General features: G+C 38.7%; 1 protein-coding gene across 5 annotated transcripts in view; it reads left to right on the top strand.

Annotated features, from left to right (window-relative positions):
- The first annotated feature begins 14,754 nt into the window (after positions 1–14,754).
- nahoda (DOMON-like domain-containing protein nahoda) overlaps positions 14,755–22,525 on the top strand; it is a 34,263-nt gene continuing 26,492 nt past the window's right edge. For 2 of the 5 annotated variants that reach the window (XR_012999011.1, XM_076369409.1), the window contains exon 1: positions 14,755–15,325. The gene's annotated coding sequence lies outside the window, so the exon portion shown is untranslated. The remainder of the gene's footprint in view (positions 15,326–22,525) is intronic. The other 3 variants (XM_076369410.1, XM_076369404.1, XM_076369405.1) reach the window with 2 other exon arrangements.

The raw sequence follows: 22,525 nt of genomic DNA, 5'->3' as shown, positions 1-22,525 counted from the left end.
TCTTATTCTTATTCGTGAGTAGCAAAAATGAAGAAGAATTATTAATCATTTGCTACCACGATTCTCGCGTTGCACTGTTCTCTAGTCATTCACTATTGAGCATTCTTATTCGACCTCAGTTGTCTTACGAATAATCATTGTTTCCATTAAGAAACTCTACTCCCATGGGACTGTACCAGCGAAAGTGTTAAACGAGTATTTCAACACAAAAAACGCTTATTTCATACTAACGACGTAAACTCGCCGATAATACGAATCTCCTTCATAAAACCACTGAAATACCGATTGCGATCGGACGTCGATTCATTGCTAACAAGAAAACAGCGCGAACTTCTTCCGGTACTTAATAGAATAATAATTCACTGTGAACTGTTGGGAACGTCGTAACAAATCGATGTCCGTTTGCAACTCTGCCGTTCGCCGTGCGCGAGCTTTTAATGTATGCAACGTGTGTGCATCCCGGGATGTATTGCCAATGAATATTCAACCGGTATTACCATATTATTATTTATTGTATCACCGTTATCATCACCATTTTCTATATCGTTATAACTTTCTACCACTACAGTCTTATTCCCAGGTTTCTCCTATCTGTATTCCGGTTACTACACTTTAACACTTTGACTGGTCATCAACACTCATCAAAACACTTCTCTTCATTAACCCCTTGCCGTACAATGACGGGTGAGACTGGTGATGAGCAGTATTATCTAATAGAAGGTATTATCTAAACATAGAAAGTATTATCTAATAAAACGTATTATCCTCAAATAAAATTTCCACTTGAAATAGAATGGACAATTTTGTTGCATTTCTCCCAAATTGTCGATAGTAAAATGGTACATGAGCTTAGTGGCGAAAGGGGTTAACACGTTGAACGCTTGATGATTTTACGGAGCAGAATACATGAAGCAGGAAAAAATATAATCTCAAAGTATTTGATTGAATTGCGTTATCATTGTTGCACGGTTATTTTGCTAAACGTGTCCTTAAGTTGCATTATTTCTAATATGGAACAGTTTTTGAATAATCATCGTTTAATCGAGTGAATTATAGTAATTCGATTTGGTTGGGGGTCACCGGCGACCCCTCGGCATTCAACGTGTTAACCAGAAACTGAGAAGTCAAGATTCTTTTTAATAATAGCTCCACCATCTTTCTCGCATCTCCAATATATCTCCAACAAAATTCGGTTCGATCCATTGCATTATGCAAAACGTAATGTGAAGCATCCAACTTCATAACTTTGCTATATCAAATGAAACTGAGAGTCATCTCTCGAGTACAAGGGGTTAGTATCCAGGTTCCCGTGAAAAATGGTGTCACCGAAATTCGAGTGACCCAGCAGTGAAACAGTTAATCGCGTAAAATGGAACGAAGATTCGTCGACAACGGAGCAGCGTTCGTCCCGCCGTACGATGCGAATGGGCCAATTAATCTCGTTGAATATTGTTTGTTGCTCCTCCGAGGCAACATTGCATCGCGAATATTAAAGTTGCCTAGTACGCGAACTAGGCCGTGGTTACGCAACTATAACGCGTAAACGCGGCACCGCGGCCGGTGGCTCGTACCTGTCGTACACGCCTGAAAGAGAACGCACTCTCGCGTGGATGCTCGTTTTCACGGAATCCTCCTGGAACGCGTAACCGCTGTGGAACAACCTTCCAGGATGCAGCGCTTACCGAATCGAATGAAAAATGATGTTCGATCGACGTTCGCCGATCTAACATTCCAGATAAACCGATGGACGTCTCTGTTCATCTTGAAATTTTCTTCCGACAGAGTGGACTAAGGTGGAGTGCGTAAACGGCTCTTGTTAACCCTTTGCACTCGAGAGGTGACTCTCAGTTACCACTTGATTCGATGCAGTAAAACTATAAAATTTGATACTTAATATGAAACTTCGTATAATGCATCAATTTGAGAAATATTCAAACAAAACAGCTTTCTCTCAATGTAAGTATGATTTCTCATTGAGCTAGTTTCATAAAATATCATCTCTATCTCGTCAGAAAATATTGAGATATTTCTAATGAAAAACTTCCGAGTGCAAAGGGTTAACCAGTCACCACTTGATTTGATTTGCAAAATTGTAAAGTCTTATATATAATATTAAGCTTTGCATTGCATGAGCATATGGAATATTGAAATAAAATAACTTTTCTCCTTAATTTATACATGTTTCCTCGTTAATTAGTTTAATCATCGTCTGTATCTCATCGGAGAATATTGAATATTTCTAGTGAAAAACTTTCGAGTGCAAAGGGCTAATAGAACAACCACTGTTAGTTCTTTAGCTACTGTTGACGTCCGTAAAATGTTATTCACAACAATCGCAGATCGCTCAGATCTGACGCAAGTGAATTCTAATTCAACGATTACATCTTCCGTTGGTCGTATACTATATACACGTGATTATTTTCGATTGGTTTCAGTTAATTCGACTCAGTGTTTCGATACACTTCCTTGGAAACACGCGTTGACGAAATTCCAAGTAGCGAGAGTTCAAAATCGTCACTGTCCAATTTATGTTTCGTTCAGAAAGATTTTAATAAAACATTAACCAATAATGTTCACCAATTCGACGGTCAACGTGTTCAGAACGCAATTAAACTACAGAATCACCGTAAAACATAATTTTTCCTTAAAAATTCTAAAAGGTACCACAGTTTCCGGTATCTCGCGAATTTTGTGGAACTTTTCACTTTCAAATTTCCCATAAACGCATAGGAATCCGCGGTCGTGTCGTTGCGAAACTAATCGCGGATTCGAGCAGTTTCATTCAGTACCTTGAGCCGATACGCGGCTGGAATTTTTCTGCTGTCCGTTCTGCCCGGCCGCTATATACATACCTACTTGCCCCACATTAATTTGTCGGAAAAGGTATAGCAAGTACACGCGCGACTATACGACTCGCTATTGGCCGGTTCGGTAACGAATGTCCCCGGAGGGACACGGAGAGTCCTGGCAGCCATAATTTTCACCGGCGTGCACGCAACCGCTCGGCTATTCTATATACATTTGGCACCTCGGTTAATGACTAATGACGACACTGTCACGGCAACATATATGTTGCGGATGGAATCGAAATCATTCCTTACTCTCGCTGGAGAAGCGTTCAACTTTTACTGACTCGCCGTTTTTCACCGATATGTTATCGATAACACGAGTCGCTCGGAGGATAGGTTAACACTAGAACTACCAGTCAAAATGACTGGCTTTTGAGTTGTTTGTTTCGTAGTTATTAACCCTTTGAACTCTGTAGGCTCGAATATTGCACCAGTTATAATATTAGATATTTCAATGAATCTTAAAGAAACTATCCTAAAATTATTCGATTTTCTGCACATCCAAATTTTGTACTAAGGAAAATAAAAGATCGAAGAAATGTTATAGCATTCATAATTTCCGCTAGGAATACTATAAAAATTAGTTGCAGTTGCTGATAGATTACAAAACAACCTGATTTTGGAAATAAATAGTTTCACTTGAGTACTACGATGAATATCCAAAGAAACTGAAAATAATCTATTGTCACAATTTTTATACAGATTACATATAAATCGTATTAAATGCTCGGTAGTTCTAGTGTTAAGATAAATCTTGTTGATTCCAAAGTTCCTCTAGTAATAATTAAACCTCTTTTGTCAATTACTTAAAATTCCGTTCCCTGAAATTCTCGAAACACTACAATTACCGATGACGTGCAAGAAGTAAAATAAAAATAAGATAGCCACGTAGTTAATAATTTAAATTTCATTCGAATCGTCTGTCGTATTTATCGTATTGTAAAAATATTACATTGCAGACTCGTTATTAATTATATTTTTATTCTTCTTTTAATTAAATTCTTCTTCTTCTATATTACTATATTCTATATTACTTATATTCTTCTATATTACTATATTCTATATTACAAGGCATCCGTAAGAATAAATAATGGAGAAAATTAAAAAAAATCGGAGCCTCCCACGGCAAGTAACCGCATCGATTTATGTAACGCATCTATGGAATTACCGATCTGATCGAGAAATCTGATTCGAACAGATCGATTGGAATCGAACCATCGCGCAGATTGGAAACGATCCTCTTATTAATACCGTGGAATTCATTTTGCCAATCGGAACTCGACAGAGAAGGGTATTCGCGATTTCAGTAGGAGAAAAACGTATCGATCCTATTATTGCCATTGATTGGCATTCTATGATTATCTAGCAATCGAAATAACCGGTTCAGGGGTTCTTATGAAAATTGTAATGACACCTCTTTCCCGAATGAGATATCAGTCGTATTCGCGTTTAATTAGCAGCTGGAATTTTTGTGAACGCGGAACAGCTTCTACGATCGTGGTCGCTCGTAATTTTCTATTCGACTTGCGTTAATAAGTTTCTTATCCACTATTCTCGTGCATTAGCAACAATTTTATTTAGAAACGATTAGGTACAGGAAAATATTCCTTCCTAACACGTTGATTACTATGAAAAACAGCGTTTTACGTGTCACTTAGTAACAAAGATATAAAGGAATTATTTATCATTTACTACCGCAATTCTTATGTTGCACTGTTATCTAGTTATTCATGCTATTAAATATTCTTATTAGACATCGATTATGTTGTGAATTATAGTCATTTCCAAGTAATTTCAAAGCTCTGGACTCTTGGGCTCGATGCAACAGCGAGAAATATGGAAATTTCGATCGGTAGCACCAGTGTTCTCTAAATAAAGAAAAGACGCGTTAAGAAGAAGCTTTAATCACACAATATTCAATTAAATTTCATTATGTTATTACGTAAACGTCCCGTGAATCATTGCAATCATCGATATCCTCAATGTGTGAACGAATACCGATCCCACCGGCAACGAATGCAAACGTAAGTGCGACAAAACGCGATCGGTAGCACTAATATTCCCTAAATAAAGAAAGGACGCGTTAAGAAGATGCTTTAATCACGCAATATTCAAATAAATTTCATTATATTATTGCGTGATTGCCTCGTGAATCATTGCAATCATCGATATCGTCAACGATCTATAAATAAATACCGAGCATTGGCTAAGAAAGTGCGAAAAAACGCGATCGGTAGCACCAGTGTTCCCTAAATAAAGAAAAGACGTGTCGAGAAAATACTTTAATCACGCAATATTCAATTAAATTTCATTATATTATTACGTAAACGTCCCATGAATCATTGCAGTCATCAATATCCTCGATGTGTGAAGAAATACCGATCCCACCGGCAACGAACGCAAACGTAAGCGCGAGAAAACGCGAGTCGGCCTGATGGTGGTGCCGGTATATCCGGCGCGTTCTCCAAGGAGTTCAATTACTGGCACCGCTTCCGGCAGCGCTGCGCACTGGTCATTACCAAAGAATCAGAGGCGCGTCGCCGATCGGACGGGTCCGCGGTGGCCGGCTCTGCCTCGAGTAAATTAAACGGTCTTGTTGCTCGTCGCGGCTGTCGATGATTAAAATGAAATTAGATCTTCGCCGAGGCCTCGGCACGGTATTCGACGCCAGGAATTCTATGGAACGAACGAACACCCGGAGCGAATCACCGAGGACGATGTACAAGTAGAATTCAACCGTGCTCCACTTATCTGAACTTACACGAGCACGCCCGGGACGAGTTCCAAATGCACAAACTCGAAGCTCCTGGTCAAATATTATTACCTTTCTTATTATTACATGAGAATTGATATTCTTAGAATAATTAGGAGAGAAATTACAGGAGTGCAAACTCAAAGCTCCTGGACAAATATTACTAGCTTTCTTATTATTACATCAGAATTGATATTCTTAGAATAATTAGAAGAGAAATTACACGAGTGCGAACTCAAAGCTCCTGCTGGAAAAATAATATTAGCTTCCTTATTATTACATCGGCATTTATATTCTTAGAACAATTAGAAGGAAGAGAAATAAATAAGCTTCATCTAATTCTACGAACCGGTTAAAGCAATGATATATTTAGTACGACTATCCGACATGCATTGCAATGCCACTCGAGAAAAGAAAGTGTTTAACCCTTAGCACTCCAAGTTGTTTTGTAATCTATCAGCAACTGCAACTAATTTTTATAGTATTCCTAGAGAAAATGAGAGATGCTATAACATTTCTTCTTTTATTTTCCTTCTCAGTGGAAAATTTTGATGTGTGGAAAATCTAATTTTTGAGTAGTTTCTTTGATTCATTGAAATATGTAATATTATAACTGGTGCAATATTGGAGTGTACAGAGTTCAAAAGGTTAATTCTCAGATGAAAAGTTACTGGTATTCTCATTCACAAAACAAACTGAATCAGAATAAATTGAACAGTATATTTACTAATTTGATATAATAAACATTCCTCTTTACGCTTTCCCCCAAGTATCGCGTCTCCCGAGCGAAATCCGCTTTCGATTCCTGATTCTCAGAATCATAAAATATATAATATTATAACTGGTGCAATATTGGAGCCTACAGAGTTAAAGAGGTTAACTCTTTATCAAAGTGCTGTTAGATACACAATATTTATTTCTCCAAAATAGTTCTAATTCAGAAACCTCCGCGTGCGCGCAACACACCAAACTTTCAACGCGGAATGGTATAGGAACGCATCATACTGAACGAACGAAGAAACATTTTTATTTATAAAATACTCGAGAACTATCTCTCATATGGGTCACATGAGAATCAGGTCGTATATGGGTCGCATCTTCGAACCTGTCGACGCAAACGTAGAGCCGGCGTATCTCGGCGAGGCGAGGCTGAATGAAATCGCCGTTTCCCGTTAACCGGTGTCTGATTCACGCGCGAGTCACGCGCCCCTGTGCAGAAAGAGAACGCGGTTCCACGCGTTCCGCGGTGATATCCGGCCGCGGTATTCGTATCTATTAGCTAGCGCTCGCGGACCCTGGAACGCGCGCGAGCGATGGTTCACGCCCAAATAATATCGGACGCAGCGCGTGCAACGGGCTGCGATCGTAACGGGACCACGGAACTCGTTCGTACGATCGGAGATTACCAATGCATGGAACCTCGTGCACGCGTCCCGATATTCTTGTTTCGTGCCGGCCGAGGAATGAAATTCGCCGTCGTTAAAATAAAATCGGAATATTCATCGGCGAGGATTTCGCGGGAAATTCGTGGTATCTCTCGGATTCCTTGCCACGCGATCGGTTTCAAGTGAAATCGTAGGAAATTTCTAATTTCGCGAACTTCCGAGCGATTGTTCGAGTTGTTGAACTTTTACTCGGTGCCCGTTGAAGGTATAGGGAGATTGCGTGATGGAGGCCATCTTGGAGTCAATGAGAAGTCGAGTATTTACTTGGAGTTTTTCTTTAGAATCGAATTTTGGTTTGATTTTAGTGAATCTATAGTTTTCTTGAGTAATCTGTGAATATGTGTTTAACCATTGATTCAGTTCGAATTATATATTTTGTTTTATGTCATAACATAATTCATAAATTAGCCACGTTGGTCACTGGTGACCGCAGCTTCCGAATTACTTGACAATAATTATAATTTGTCGGGAATCAAACGGTTGAAGTTCATTTAACGTAGTTACCCATGAAACGTTGAAATACAATAGTTCTACCCCTTGATTTCTATATTATTTATATTAATATTAGTCATAAAACCTACCATTGACATTTCATTAGAAAATGAATATATCTATCGGAAGAATTTTCAAGTGCAAAGGATTAACTCTTTGAACTCTGTAGGCTCGAATATTGCACCAAGAATAATATTATATATTTTAATGAATCTTAAAGAAACTACCCTTCAATTATTAGATTTCTCACACGCCCAAATTTTGCACTAAGAAGGAAAATAAAAGATCGAAGAAATGTTATAGCATTTTTGATTTTTGCTATGGATACTATAAAAACTAGTTGCAGTTGATGACATATTACAAAACCATCTGGAGTGCTAAAAGTTAAGATCTCGATCAAGGATTTCTTGTAGCTATTCTACCCCCGTTGCGTCGCGAGTGGAAGACGAGACACAGTGGCGAGCGTCGAAAATCGCGTGGAAAAATTTCAGCCGAAGTCGGCGCTCCCCTACGATTTCACGGATGCCGAGCGTGTCAGGGGCTCGATCGCGAAGTTAATCATACGCGACACAAGTAGGCCGGCCGCGCAAAAACAAACGATCCGCGCGAGCGGTGCGCGGCTCGGCGCGAGATCCATATAATTGCCGGCGCGGCGCTGCCGGCTCGTAAAGTATTCCAGCAAATCCGACATACATTCCGGCGCGTATCCCGCTTACGTTTCACCTCGGCATGGAATGCAGTCACCTTGCGGCAGGTGTACCCGAACGTCCTCAAACGTTTCAGCGGCGTACTTTCCCCGATCCGACCGCCGAAGATTCGTCTCCGACCGATAAACGAAGTTGGCCAAAATGTGAACCGATTGCGGGACGATCGTTTTACGTGTCACTCAGTAACAAAGATATAAAGGAATTATTTATCATTTACTACTAGAATTCTTATGTTACACTGTTATCTAGTTACTCATGCTATTGAACATTCTTATTCGAAATTGTATAAAAATCTTCGATTTTTTATTTTCCTTCTCAGTAGAAAATTTGGACGTGTAGAAAATCGAATGATTTTAGGGTAAGTTTCTTCGATTCGTTGAAATATTTAATATAACTGGTGCAATATTGGAGCCTACAGAGTTCAAAGGGTGAAATCGGTTACCTCCATTGTTGGAATTCCGAAAAATTCCACGATACCAACTAGATTTCACGTACAAAAGACACTTTTAACCCTTTGCACTCGGAAGCTTTCCACAAGAAATATTCAACACTTTCCAATAATACATAGACGACACTATAAAACGAAATAATGAGGAAACATACGTAAATTAAGAAACAAAGCTATTTTATATAAATGTTTCATATATCGATGCATTATATGAATATTATATATAACACTTTGTAATTTTGCTAGATCGAATCAAATGGTGACAGAGTCACCTCTCGAGTGCAAAGGGTTAAAACTCAATTCAAACTACACCACTTCTCAGCTTTTCAAATTCTACCATTAACCAATTTACCTTAATGGTTCAAAATAAAGAAACCTAAATCTCTCGTCATTCATCCCCCATCATTCCTCGTTCCCCCGAACGTTTGTAAATATATACAACTGCGCCGCGTCGATTCGCAACGAGAACCGGTAGCGGCAAGCTCGATTCCACCTCCGTTCGAGGTTGTATAAAATAATAAAGCCGATAAAATCAGCGGATCGTTAACATATCACGCATGCCGGGGTTAGGTAAGTGCCGCCTCAGCTCGCGGTGGAAGAGTCGTCGATTTATTTTCGCGTGCGGAATCCTTCCACCGTGCAGTTCCAGCATAAAATTCGGTACACCGTTTCAGCCGGAGATCGGTGGCACACGGTTATCCGTGAAAACGACCGATCGGACCGGATAATTTCAGGTTAGATATGCCGCAAGTCGAACTAACGGATCCGAGGAGCTCGTTTACGCGACCTCTGGACGGTCATCCCGTGGCTAAATGCGCGAGAGGCTTTCTCCGTGGCTTGGAATGCGGCCTCTCCCTCTGACCGGCTCTCCAACTCGCTTCGAGGACAAGAGGTAAGTACATCGGCCTCCGCGTTCCCTCCCCGCGGAAGCGAAGCTTCCTCGGCGTCGACGCGGCCGGGAAATCCAGCTTTCCTCCGGCGAATAAGGGATGCGATAAGGGATGGGATTGTCTGTGCTGTTAACCCTTCGCTGAGGTCTAACGTTCATGTTTGTGGTATTAACCCTTTGCACTCGAAAGTTTTTCACTAGAAATATTTAATATTCGATGAGATAGGGACGATGTGAAAGTAATTAACGGGGAAACATAAATTAAGAAGGAAAGTTATTTTATTTCAATATTCCATATATTGATGCAACGAAGCTTGATATTATATATAAGACTTTATAATTTTGCAAATTAAATACTATAATACTATAATTAAATACTATTTTGCACATTAAATACTATAAAAATTATAGGCTGTAGGCTACAATATTACAGCAGTTATAATAATAAGTATTTTAATGAATCTTAAAGAAACTACCCTAAAATTATTCGATTTTTCACACGTCCAAATTTTGTACTAACAAGGAAAATAAAAGATCGAAGAAATGTTATAGCATCTCTAATTTTCGCTAGGAATACTATAAATATTAAGAGTACTGTAAAAATTATAGGCTGTAGGCTACAATATTCCACCAGTTATAATATTAAATATTCTAATGAATCTCGAATTTTAATGAAGTAGGATGTTATGAGTTTACGAAACTGTTTGATTCTTCGAACGACCGGTTTCAACATTTGTTTCTTCAATATTCTTCATTGGGCATGGATTGAGGTAGAAAAGTCCCTTTCTATTGGCAGTTTATTAACTTCGAAGTTTGTACTTGCAATAAGACACTTTCTCTTTTTTTCTAAGTTGCTGATAATTATATGAGTTCAGTAACGAAACTGTTTGATTTTTCTACGAACGATTAGTGTTAACTTTAATGTCTCGGTTTATTTACGTTGATTTACTAGGTTTAATTACGAAAGAGATATGATATATTAAAAAATTTCACTTTACAAACAAAGAGTAACATGAATGTCACGTCATTCAAGGTGTTCACCGATCCCGTTCTCGAACACTTCCATTCTACGATTAGTATGTGCATATCGGTCCAGTAAATATCGAGCCTGCAAAATCATAGCTTGTAGGTGACTCAGTAATTAACCCTTTCGAACGGCGACAACTCGCGAAATATCATCGAAGCGTAGAGTCGGGTCACGCTCGGGGATCAATCATTTACATAAGTATTCGTGTTAGCGTGTGGAAGAGACCCGTTCGGAAGAATTTGTGTCAAACTATGAATAACACGCGCTTCTCCCTTGACGGACAATAACTTGTAAGTATGTACTAATGAATGGAATCATTTCTGAATGAACAATCGAGGGAATTAATGAGGATGACTTACCGTCGATATAATTCCGAGCTTCGAGCTGTTTACATCGGACAAGTCCATAAATAAATTCCATTACGATAGTCGGAATGATTTTAAATTGAAAAATGACGATAAATAATAATTTTATGTTTGTATATCATTTGTCTCTGACGAACATTGAAACTACTTGAAATAAACAAATTGAAAAATAAACACGTTTTCTTAACCAATAAGAAATAAAAATTCCAAGTTCACCTTTTATTTATTTTTAACGAACATCAATGAAACAAACAAGTTAGAAAACAAATACGTTTCTATAACCAATAACAAATAATAATTCCAAGTTCACCTTTCATTTATTTTTAATAAACATCAAAACTACTTAAAATAAACAAATTGAAAAATAAATACGTTTCTTTAACCAACAAGAAATAATAATTCCAAGTTCACCTTTCATTTATTTTTTAATAAACATCAAAAATACGTGAAACAAACAAGTTAGAAAACAACTACATTTCTTTAACCAATAAGAAATAATAACACCAAGTTCACCTTTCATTTATTTTTAACGAAGATCAATGAAACAAACAAGTTAGAAAACAACTACGTTTCTCCAATCAATAAGAAACAATAATTCCAAGTTTATCTTTCGTTCGTCAGATACTTTTCAATCAATGAGAAATAATAATGTTAAATTTCAGCTTGTAGATGTCTCTTTCGACAGTTTGAGTAAAAACAATCGTTAACAGCGGAGCAAAGCGAAAAGATCGCGTGGCAGATTTACCCGGCAATCCGTGCGCCGCCCAGGGCGCGAATTAACACTGCCGCTGCAGGCCGCGTGCCCGAGCGTTGCTCGCTTTCCATTCCGATCGGGCGCGTTTCCCTCGAGCTCACAGCCGCGATTTAAAAACTGCCTTCTGCCCCGGTATAAACACCGTCCGCGGATACGCGCTTACTACAAACGCGTGGCAACCGATTCAATGAAATTTAGTTTCCGCTCGGCGTAACGGCGTTATCGGAATACTGATTCGCAGCGAAGGCTGCGTTGCATAAATGTCCGCGACCAGAAACGCAAACTCGTTAGGCAACCGGCACATTTTCGCGAGACATCCACCAACGCGACGTCGTCCCACCGTTTCCGACGAATACACTCATTTTCATTGCGAATACACGCTCGCGCTCGTCTCCCATTATTTTCTTCTACAACAATGAAAAGTGGAATAGGACGCTTTTTTTGGTATTTTTTTAAATCGTTGGTAGTGGGATGTTATGAGTTTACGAAACTGTTTGATTTTTGGATTACAAGAAGCTTTAGACAAAGTTAATAAGCTAGGAATTAATTAGGAATTTTTATTTCTTGAGAATTAAAGAAGGTTTCAGACAAAGTTAATAAGCTAAGAATAAATTAGGAATTTTTATTCTTTGAGAATTAAAGAAAGTTTTAGACTAAGTTAATAAGTTAGGAATTAATTAGGAAGTTTTATTCTTTGAGAATTAAAGTAAGTTTTGGACTAAGTTAATAAGCTAGGAATTAATTAGGAATTTTTATTCTTCCAGAATTAAAGAAAGTTTTAGACTAAGTTAATAAGTTAGGAATTAATTAGGAATTTTTATTCTTTGAGAATTAAAGTAAGTTTTGGACTAAGTTAATAAGCTAGGAATTAATTAGGAATTTTTATTCTTCCAGAATTAAAGAAAGTTTTAGACTAAGTTAATAAGTTAGGAATTAATTAGGAATTTTTATTCTTTGAGAATTAAAGAAGGTTTCAGACTAAGTTAATAAGTTAGGAATTAATTAGGAATTTTGATTCTTTGAGAATTAAAGTAAGTTTTGGACTAAGTTAATAAGTTATGAATTAATTAGGAATTTTTATTCTTTGAGAATTAAAGAAGGTTTCAAACTAAGTTAATAAGTTAGGAATTAACTAGGAATTTTTATACTTTGAGAATTAAAGAAGGTTTCAGATAAAGTTACTAAGTTAGGAATTAATTAGGGATTAATTATCCTAATCAACTAATTAAAAAAGGATTCGTTATTTAGCCCTAACCTCATGCTCTGGATCTTGTCTAACATGGAATACATGTATCTACTGTATTATGGTGGATCCTACTGTATCTAATAGCCTCCTCGACCTGTTTCCGAATGTTTTGCTCCACTTAATGGCTGACTGACGGCTCGAGGCGTTTCGTATCTGGACACTAGCTTTTTATAAGTTGTCTTATCAAGTTAACCACATATTGTCTTATCAAGGTTAACAAGAGTACAACATTTTTCCGAGCGGTCGGAAGAATAGTCGGATGGCCAGCTCTGAACACGGTGTATCATGACACAACGTTGATTATTGAAATTAATACCGAGCTAGATTCCAATGCATTTTAATAGGATAATTCTGCCGCGGCGGTAAAGGGAATTCCGAATTAAAGTTAAGTGAATGCTCGTCGAGCGGAGAATGTGTTGCACACCTGTTGCTCGTACCATAGGAATTGTACAACATTCTTGATTTTATGAATCTGTTCGGAAAGTATATAATTCGAATGCTTCGGATGGTGAAATAATGTAAATACTCGTGCCGCGGGGAGGGAATAAAAAGGAAATCATAATCGTGCCGTTTGTGTACGCGAGAAATGTTTGCCCCATAGTACTGTTGATCCATGAATAGAATATTGATACTTGGTATGAATGATTTCGATCGTTGAAATATAGTTCACGTTATAAACATCGTGTTGAATCTGTTCCTGTGACTAATCGATATTCAATTAAATGTTCAACCCCTTGGCCTGTTTCTGTCTTAAATGATACGGCTACTTTGTCATTAACCCGAATCGTACCGCGTGTTTTTCTAACGAATACCACAAAGGAATGATTAAAATATTATTTGATAATAAATGATTAAAATGGAAATCAGGAATGGGTGATTTTGATTGAGTGAATTATAGTAATTCCATTTGCTTGGGGTCACCGGTCACCCCCGTGGCATTCAACGTGTTAACCCTTAGCACTCCACATAGTTTAGTGATATGTCAGCAACTCCTACCAGTTTTGATAGTAGTCTTACTGAAAATTAACAATGTTATAACATTTAGACCTTTAATTCCCTTTTCACTACAATCTTTCTAGATTTGGAAGATCTAATAACCTTAAGGTAGTTCTCTTGAAATTCATAAAAATATTTAATATTAGAACTGGTGCAATATTGGAGCCTACAGAGTTCAAAGGGTTGATATTTAGGAAAGATATCTGGAAAAAAATATCTTTCTAGTGTTAACACATTGCGTACTGGCTAATTTTCGGAAAACTGAATTGTGATGGCAATTTTCACTGAGGTTAACTTATATCGCTATACATAGAAAAACTCGGATATCATATTGTTATGTAATATATTTTAACCCTTAGCACTCCAGATGGTTTCATAAAGTGTCAGCAACTCCTACCAATTTTGATAGTAATCCTAATGAAAATTAGCAATGTTACAACATTTCTTAGACCTTTAATTCCCTTCTCAGTACAAACTTTCTATATTTGGAAGATCAAATAATCTTAAGGTGGTTCTCTTGAAATTCATTAAAATATTTAACATTAGAACTGGTGCAATATTGAAGCCTACAGAGTTCAAACGGTTAAGATACCCTTGGAAATTGTAACCGGCAAATCTGCCGGGTGCGCAGAAAATCGAAGACGAATCGGTGACCCGAATGTCGTGCGATCTCCCTGTCAGAGGGAGCCAGAGCATAAGAAGACGTCAAGTTCCAGGCGCGCGGCCACGGAATGGCGCGGCGTTAGGGGGAGGGCAGGCGAAGCCAGGTATTCGAGCGAGCGAGCGAGCAAAGCGACCAGGCTCAAGAAAGCAGGCAAACAGGCGGTCGGTAATAGCGGGGGGCGAGCGTAAGGGGCCGCGGGAGCGTAAAGTGAGTTTTCGCTCGCGGCTGCTTTGCAATGCCAGCCAGTCGAGGTGAGTCGAGCCGAGCCGAGTCGAGCGGAGCCGAGCCTTAGCCAGTCAGTCTTGGACGTGGCCCCGTCGCATCCTTCTCGCTGCAGTATCCTCGTGCCCCGGCCCACCACCTGTCGAAATCGGCTCGATCTTATCGTTCTCCAACGTTTCCACGAACGCTCCTCCTCGATACCTCGAAATGGCCGCGTTCTGAACGCTTCCGCGCCACTGGACGATCGGATCAAGTGAATCATCGGTACGCGGTCCCTCGCGAGGATCCACGACGATTCTCTTTCTTTCCTCCGCGATCACCGATACCGATTTTTGTGATACCGATTTCCATTGGTATGCTCTCCCGACGATGTTGATCTGAGATTCGGGACAGATTCGTGAACAGTGTGATTACGTTATGTGCGAACTGGAGGATCAGCTGTGGCTGTAGGGGGAACGATAGTCAACAGGTAGGAGACTTCTTTTTTTTTTGAGTCGCTTGGAGATCGGTATGTTGAACGTATTTTGTTGTCGATATTTGGTATTGTAGAGATTCGGTTTCTGGGGGAAGCTTAGGAATGTTGATGTAAGTTTGGAGGGATTTGTATTTGTTGAAGAGTTTAGGAGTAATTTGATGATGATTTGAGGTACGTGGTAAGGTTTGGTTAAGTGTTTTATATGGTAGTGCTGAGTTTGATTTAGAATAGTGAATATTCTTGTTTAGTTTTGTCGCAGAGAATTAAGTGAGAGTAGCAAAGTTAATTCTTTTGATTTTCTGAAGAAATGTTAATAATAGAATTTGCAAATTCCATAAAGAAATATCTTGCGTTAGTTATGGGGCAGAATTTGAAAGTTTAACGATGATTCGAAGGTAAATTAAGCGCAAAGGTGTAAATATTTCACATAGTAATGGAAAGTTTAATCTGTTAATACCTTGTTCGAGATTTTGTATTGAATTTCACGTTTCATCATTTTCCTGCGTTCGATCGAATGACTGGGAGTCACTCACCATTCGATTTCGTATGAAATCATAAAGTATTATACACAATATTAAACTCCGTATGATTCATAAACATGTACAATGTTTATTGTGTAAACAGTAACATGTAAACAATAACTTTGTTTCTTAAATCGCATACGTTCTATCATTCAGTTTATTTCAAACAATGTTATGATAACTCATTAGAAAATTTTCAATATTTATAGTCAAAGACTTCCGAGTGCAAAGGGTTAATTGATCTGATGTTAATTACTCTGATTATTAGATGTTCACCTTCATAATCAGTTCGTACGTTTGATGTGTTACTACTGATCGAGAAGTTATCGGTAACTAACAGCGAATGATTGATAATTAACTATAAGAGTAATCAAAGCTGAGTATAAGCATATTAAATTTATTTATTCTTATTTTATCACGAAAAGAATATTCCAGTAGTTCACTTAAGTAGCTACCTTCACTTAACATTGTTACAAAAATATTAACCCTTAGCACTCCATTTTTTTTAATCTATCAGCAACTGCAAGTAATTTTTATAGTATTCCCAGCGAAAATGAGAAATGCAACATTTCTTCCATCTTTTATTTTCCTTAGTACAAAATTTCGACGTGTGGAAAATCTAATTTTAGGATAGTTTCTTTCAGATTCATTAAAACATTTAATATTATAACTACTGTAGTATTGGAGCCTACAGAGAGTTCAAAGGGTTAAATAAATTTTCAATATTCTTCTAATCCCGATCGTAGCACAGGATGTATACAATAAATTACCTTGCATCATCCTGAAACATAAACTGATTCCGTCATCGATGTGTGAAGTATTCGTTCAATTAAATTCAAGTTTATTCATATTTCAATGATATTCATTAAGTTACCGATATATCGATATTACCGACAGCGGCACTTCTCTCTATATATATATCGGTGCAACGGTGTGCACGATAAAGTAAAACTGCATTCCAAGGACGATTAGAGGTTCGTGATCGGGATAGATGTTGTCGACGTCGTTTAAGAAAATCGAAAGTGTATGTGTTACGCGCTCGCGCGCGAGGGGAATTGAATGATGCGAAAATTAAACAGGTCGGGACGAATAAATCGATGCTTAACGGATCATACAAGAAACCAATACCACAGGCTAATAAGACCAGCTGCGAAGACCAGCCGTGAAGACCAGACGATGCTCGTTTAACCGATCACGAGGAAGAAGGTCGTTTTCGTTCTTTCTTCTTTTTTTTTCTTCTTTTTCCCCCCATTTTTCTATCGAGCAACGCTTCCTGCATGCAACCACGTCATACACACTTATATTCTTCCCTATATCCTCCAGGTAATATCGTGTATGTCGTAATAGCTCATTATACGTAGAATGCCGGTGAGAGGAAACTTAATGATAGTAACGTCATCGGCGTTGCTCGCCTCTTCGTTTTTCTTAATTACGACTCAAGAAATTGCACCTTTCGTGTACCGTACAACACGCACTCCGAGAGTACTTACTCCGTCCTCCCACATTCCGATTGTCCTTTTTCTGTGTGGGACAGCGTTGGATAGATTATGTATCCCCGTAAGGGAAAAAGAACGTTAATGCGGTGCGTGTGCGTCGTGAATATGTATATATTCATGGAGGCTTGAAAAAAAGGTGTGTATAAATTTAGAAATATTTCTCGAGAGAGCTATTTTCTCGGGTGCGAGGGATTAAACATTTTGGCGCCTGTTTCTAGATACTATGGTGTAAACATTAATCTTTTATTAACACTTTGCACTGGAGAGGCTTTCATTCACCAGTTGATTTCATACAGTGAAACTATAAAATTTGATGTTTAATATTATACCTCGTATAATGCGTCCATTTGAAAAATACTGAAATAAAATAGCTCCGTTCCTCAATGCACGTGTGATTTCTCTTCGAGTTAGTTTCACAAAATCTCGGTTTTATCTCGTGAAAAAAATGTGAAAATATTTCTAGTGGAAAACCTTTCTCAGTCGATTTGATTTGCCCCAAGAAAATCATAAATCTTGAAATTCAATATTAAATTTTATACAATATATCAACACATGGAACATCCAATTACTATATGAAATATTTAACTAAAAAAGCTTTGCTTAATTTATCTATGAATTATCGTTAAATTAGTTTCAAACAAAATTTTCTATAATGTATCAACATACGGAGCATCAAAATAAAATAGTTCTGTCACTCAATTTATCCAAGGTATTTCTGCGTGTCAGTTGCAAAAAATATCATTGATATTCCATCAGGAAACAACGAACATTCGTCGAGAAAAATATTCTCGAGTGCAAAGGGTTAAAGTATCTCCGCCCGCAAAGGGTCAAACAATTTCAGATCCCGTAGAATCTGCATTGCGCTATTCAACCACCTGTCAGCGAATTCTCTCCTACCCTATCTTTAAACCTGCCGAGGATCTCTCTCGAAGAAAGTAAGAAGCAGCCTTCCCTCGTTCTTCCCATTGTCCGGTTTGTCGCACAGACGGCATTGTTTCCAGCGGTTTTCCTTTCGCGCCGGGAAAACATTTCTCTCCGACCGGTCGCGTTCCTATCGCGCGTTATTCCAGTTGATCGCGCCGGCCGAATCGCGCGCGGCATAATGCCGGTGGATCGCGTAACATCCTCCCGGCCGGGAACGCGAGCAGCCAGTGGGAACGAGACGGGAACCGAACGAGACGAGCCTCGTTTTCCGCGACGCGTCGAACGAGAACGCGTTTGTTCGTCGAAACGGTCGCCGGTCGTCCCGCTTCCTCCCTCGAATTCCGTTTTCTCGTCGAGCCGCGAGAAATCTCTCCCGATCAATGAGAACGATCAGTCACCGCGGCGCGTTTAGAATGGCGCCATCTTTCTTCCTCGCCGCGGCAGAAACGTTTCCTCTTTCTATTATACTTTTGCCATTGTTCCACATGAGTCTCGCCTGCGACCCATTTCGATACGCCGCGTACGTATATGGGTATCAAGGTGATTTCGCTTTGTTCGGCTGTTCCTCGCTTCAGTCCGCTCTTTTTTTACGGGACTCGTTAAGATGGACGACGTTTCTCAGGCTATCATTCCTAATACGTAGAAATAGACAATGATCGGTCGCTCGCTAAAGGAAATAAGACACAAAAGAGTTTTCAGTTTTACACCGATGAGTTCGACGGTGTTCTGAGTCTTAGGCGGCCTGACGGTTGACTAACGTCGATTACCGACAAGATGGCGTCGTAGTAATGTGGAAGGTAAACAGACTTTCGAGAAAGTTGTACGGTAATTTTGTGTGTATGTAGATGTTTTTTATGAGAATCTGATGGTTTATATTTTTAGGACGTGTTAACCGTTTGTTAAGGGTTTTAAAAAATTCAGTGGATAAATGCCAAGCGCGATCGCGCTTTTAGGTTAGAAACTGAATGACACTTTTCTATTTTCACTCTTTCCAATCAATTATTAACGATAAAGTAGTTGTGTCGATCACAGTTAAGAAATAAATCATACAGCAAGGGGTTAACCCTTTGCGGACGAACGTTGACATTTTCACGAGATCAGACTTTAATTACTAAAACAGCAGGTGATCGGTGCGTAGTTTCCCTTTCCCAATTATCTAAGCAACCGATATATAATTTAGCTTCATCTGCTAACGTTTTCTATGTTTCAAAGAAGCTTCGTCCGCAAGAGGTTAACCTTTTGCACTCGGATGTTTCTTACTAGAAATATTTAACATTTCTTTACGAGGCGAAGACGTTCTTTGTGACTAATTCGAAGAGAAATTTTTTTAGGGTTTTATTCCTATGTTTCACGTATCCAGGCATTATGCAAAGTTGAACATTAAATATCAGATTTTACAGTTTCAAATAGTTTTTATAGTTTTTTAATCAAACGGTGACTGAGAGTCACCTCTCGAGTGCAAAGGGTTAATTCTGTTTCCGTTGCAGGGACGTTTGTCTAAAGTAACTGTGAAATAGTTGAAACGGTTTCGCTAGGATTACAAATTCATAGACACAGAGTGCCGACGAGAAGCCATAGGGAGAGAAATATTTCTCAAGATCACGCGTGAGATTAATCAGCGACATCTAGAGCGCGAATAATAGGCAAACGAGCAAGAACATCGGTAAGGACAACGACATCGGTGTTCAGTGGAATGTCAACTCGTTTTCCACGAGCCGTCGTCGAAGGCGGATCGTTTTCCCTACGTAGCCGTGCTCGCTGCTCTCCCACCTCGTTCTGCTCTTACCTCACCTTCTTCGCCACGGCGTTGGCTATCCAACTCAGAATTCCACGCACAAGTGAACCGTTCATCGACACCGATAGAAATCGCCGTGTGCCCTCGGTTGGAATGTCAATCAATCCTTCCTCCCCCCCTCCTATCACCTGACGAAGATGGTTTCCGGCTCATAAAATAATTTCAAATCTAACCTGAATGAACAACTGATAAATTTATTCCTACTTGGTGTCGTAGGACGTGAGTTTTACATTCTGTATAGAAACTAATCGTTCCATTTCACAACTTGTTCTACGAAATCGATTGTAGTGTAAAACTGCAATAACTGTTGAAGAACAGTTGCGATTATGGAAAGTTTCAGCGACAACAGTTGTAAAAAGGTTAAAACAGCTGCTGTTATTAGGATAGCAATGGAATAGTTATAAAGCGACATCAGCTGTAAGTAGGTTAAATCAGCTAGGACAATTATGATAGCAGTGGAATGTAATCATTGAAACTTATTAGCAATGGAATATAACTGTAGTATATAATATAGTGATATAACTATTCTATAATAATATAACTATCCCATTGCTAATGAGTTTCAGTGACACCAGCTGCAAACACGTCAAATCAGCTACTACAATTATAATTGCAATGGAATAGTTATATTAATTATATTATCATAGAATAGTTATATTATTAGCAATGGAATATAACTATAATATATAATATAATAATATAACTATTTAAAATAATAAGTTTCAGCGACATTGGCTACAAAAAGGTGAAATCAGCTAGTAAAATTAGGACAGCAATGAAATAGTTACCTCACGGAATAGATAAAATAAAACGTAGTCGTAGTAAACCAGTAATATAAATAATAATTACCTACACCCGGTTCGAGATCCATAGTCCAATCGGCCTCCGTGTTTACGAAAATACGAACGGAATGCCGTGGAACGAGACGCGGATTCATGTACGCGTGCGCGATTAGCATCTCGTGGAGATCGCGAACCGTTGGCTCTCCTCGATATTTTGCGTCGCGTCGAAAACCATAGGAAACCACTTTATTGATGAGATAACGCCTATTTTTGCGAACTTTGGAATTTCGTCGCTTGGAATCCCAGGGACACAGGGAACGATATTTTCTTATCGAATCCCTGAAATCACTTAGGCCACCGGTTTCCAACCTTGATGCTAACACATCCTTATTAACCCTTTGAACTCTGTAGGCTCCTATATCGCACCAGTTATAATATTACATATTTTAATGAATCTTAAAGAAACTACACTAAAATTATTAGATTTTCCACACATTCAAATTTTGTACTTGCAAGGAAAGTAAAAGATCGAAGAAATTTTATAGCATTTCTAATTTTCGCTAAGAACACTATAAAAATTAGGAATCCTATAAAAATTAGTTGCAGTTGCTGATAGATTACAAAACAACCTGGAGTGCTAAGGGTTAAATGAAACATTGTTGTTCTTGTGAGCAATTTCTATGGTTCATACTTATTATCGTAACTGGTGCAATATTCGATCCTACAAAGTTCAAAGCGTTAAACTCAACACATCTCAATAACATTTATGTTTGTTAAACCATATTAAAAATCTTCATCTCGCATCTAACACGATATATTGTAGGGCAAGGGGTTAAAAACAAGAGGATCGTGTCGCTGGGGATCAGCGTGGAGTCGAGATTCCGCAGAATGTCAGGTTTCCACGAGAGGCGAGAAAAAAATACACCCCGTACGTGCGTTGCGAGTCCATATTTTCCCCTCCCGTGTCCGTTCTGTCACGACCTCCGCCTCCCACTATATAACTCTTCTCATCTTCGTGCGAGTGAATTGCGCCTCCCAGGTAGGGGCTGCGTACTTCGCCGATGAGGCTAGGCTGAGGCCGTTCTGAGGCCGCGCTGAGGCCACGCTGGGATTCCTCGGAAGGAGATCCGCTCCCGACTTTCGCAATCTCTCTTTGCGTAGAAACGGTTATCGCAACCGGCCACGAATATATTAATCTTTCTAATCCATCGTAGATCTAACAGGCTGCCCTTTGATTCTCGACTGTACGCTTTCGAATTTTAGGTTTACATGTCGTCTCCTCGTGCGCTCTCCTCTTGCGTTGTTGCTCGTGTTGTTTCTATGTTGCGTGTACGTGCTTTATCAAATCGTGTAGTTTTATTGGTTAGATTGTGGATTGTGATTTATTGATAATGAGTTGTATATTAGAACTATAGAGAATTTAATACGAACACTTTGACTGCCACGGTCAACGATGGGAGTTTCCAGTTGCTGAAGAGATTAGAATAAAAAACTTGATTTTAAATAGAAATATTCAGTGGCAGTAGATCATAGTAATATGACTACTGTGGTACTCAACCATTAGTAAGTATTTTCAATCTCATTTACCTTTGTTATCAAAGAATATTATTAATAATGCTAGAAATTCTCGTGGCAGTCAACGTGTTAATATGTAATCCCTGTAAAAATTGTAACAG

This window comes from Nomia melanderi, chromosome 7, assembly GCF_051020985.1.
Source record: "Nomia melanderi isolate GNS246 chromosome 7, iyNomMela1, whole genome shotgun sequence".
Lineage (NCBI taxonomy): Eukaryota > Metazoa > Arthropoda > Insecta > Hymenoptera > Halictidae > Nomia > Nomia melanderi.
The sequence above is the reverse complement of the archived record's forward strand: the minus strand, read 5'-3'. Positions and strand labels throughout refer to the sequence as shown.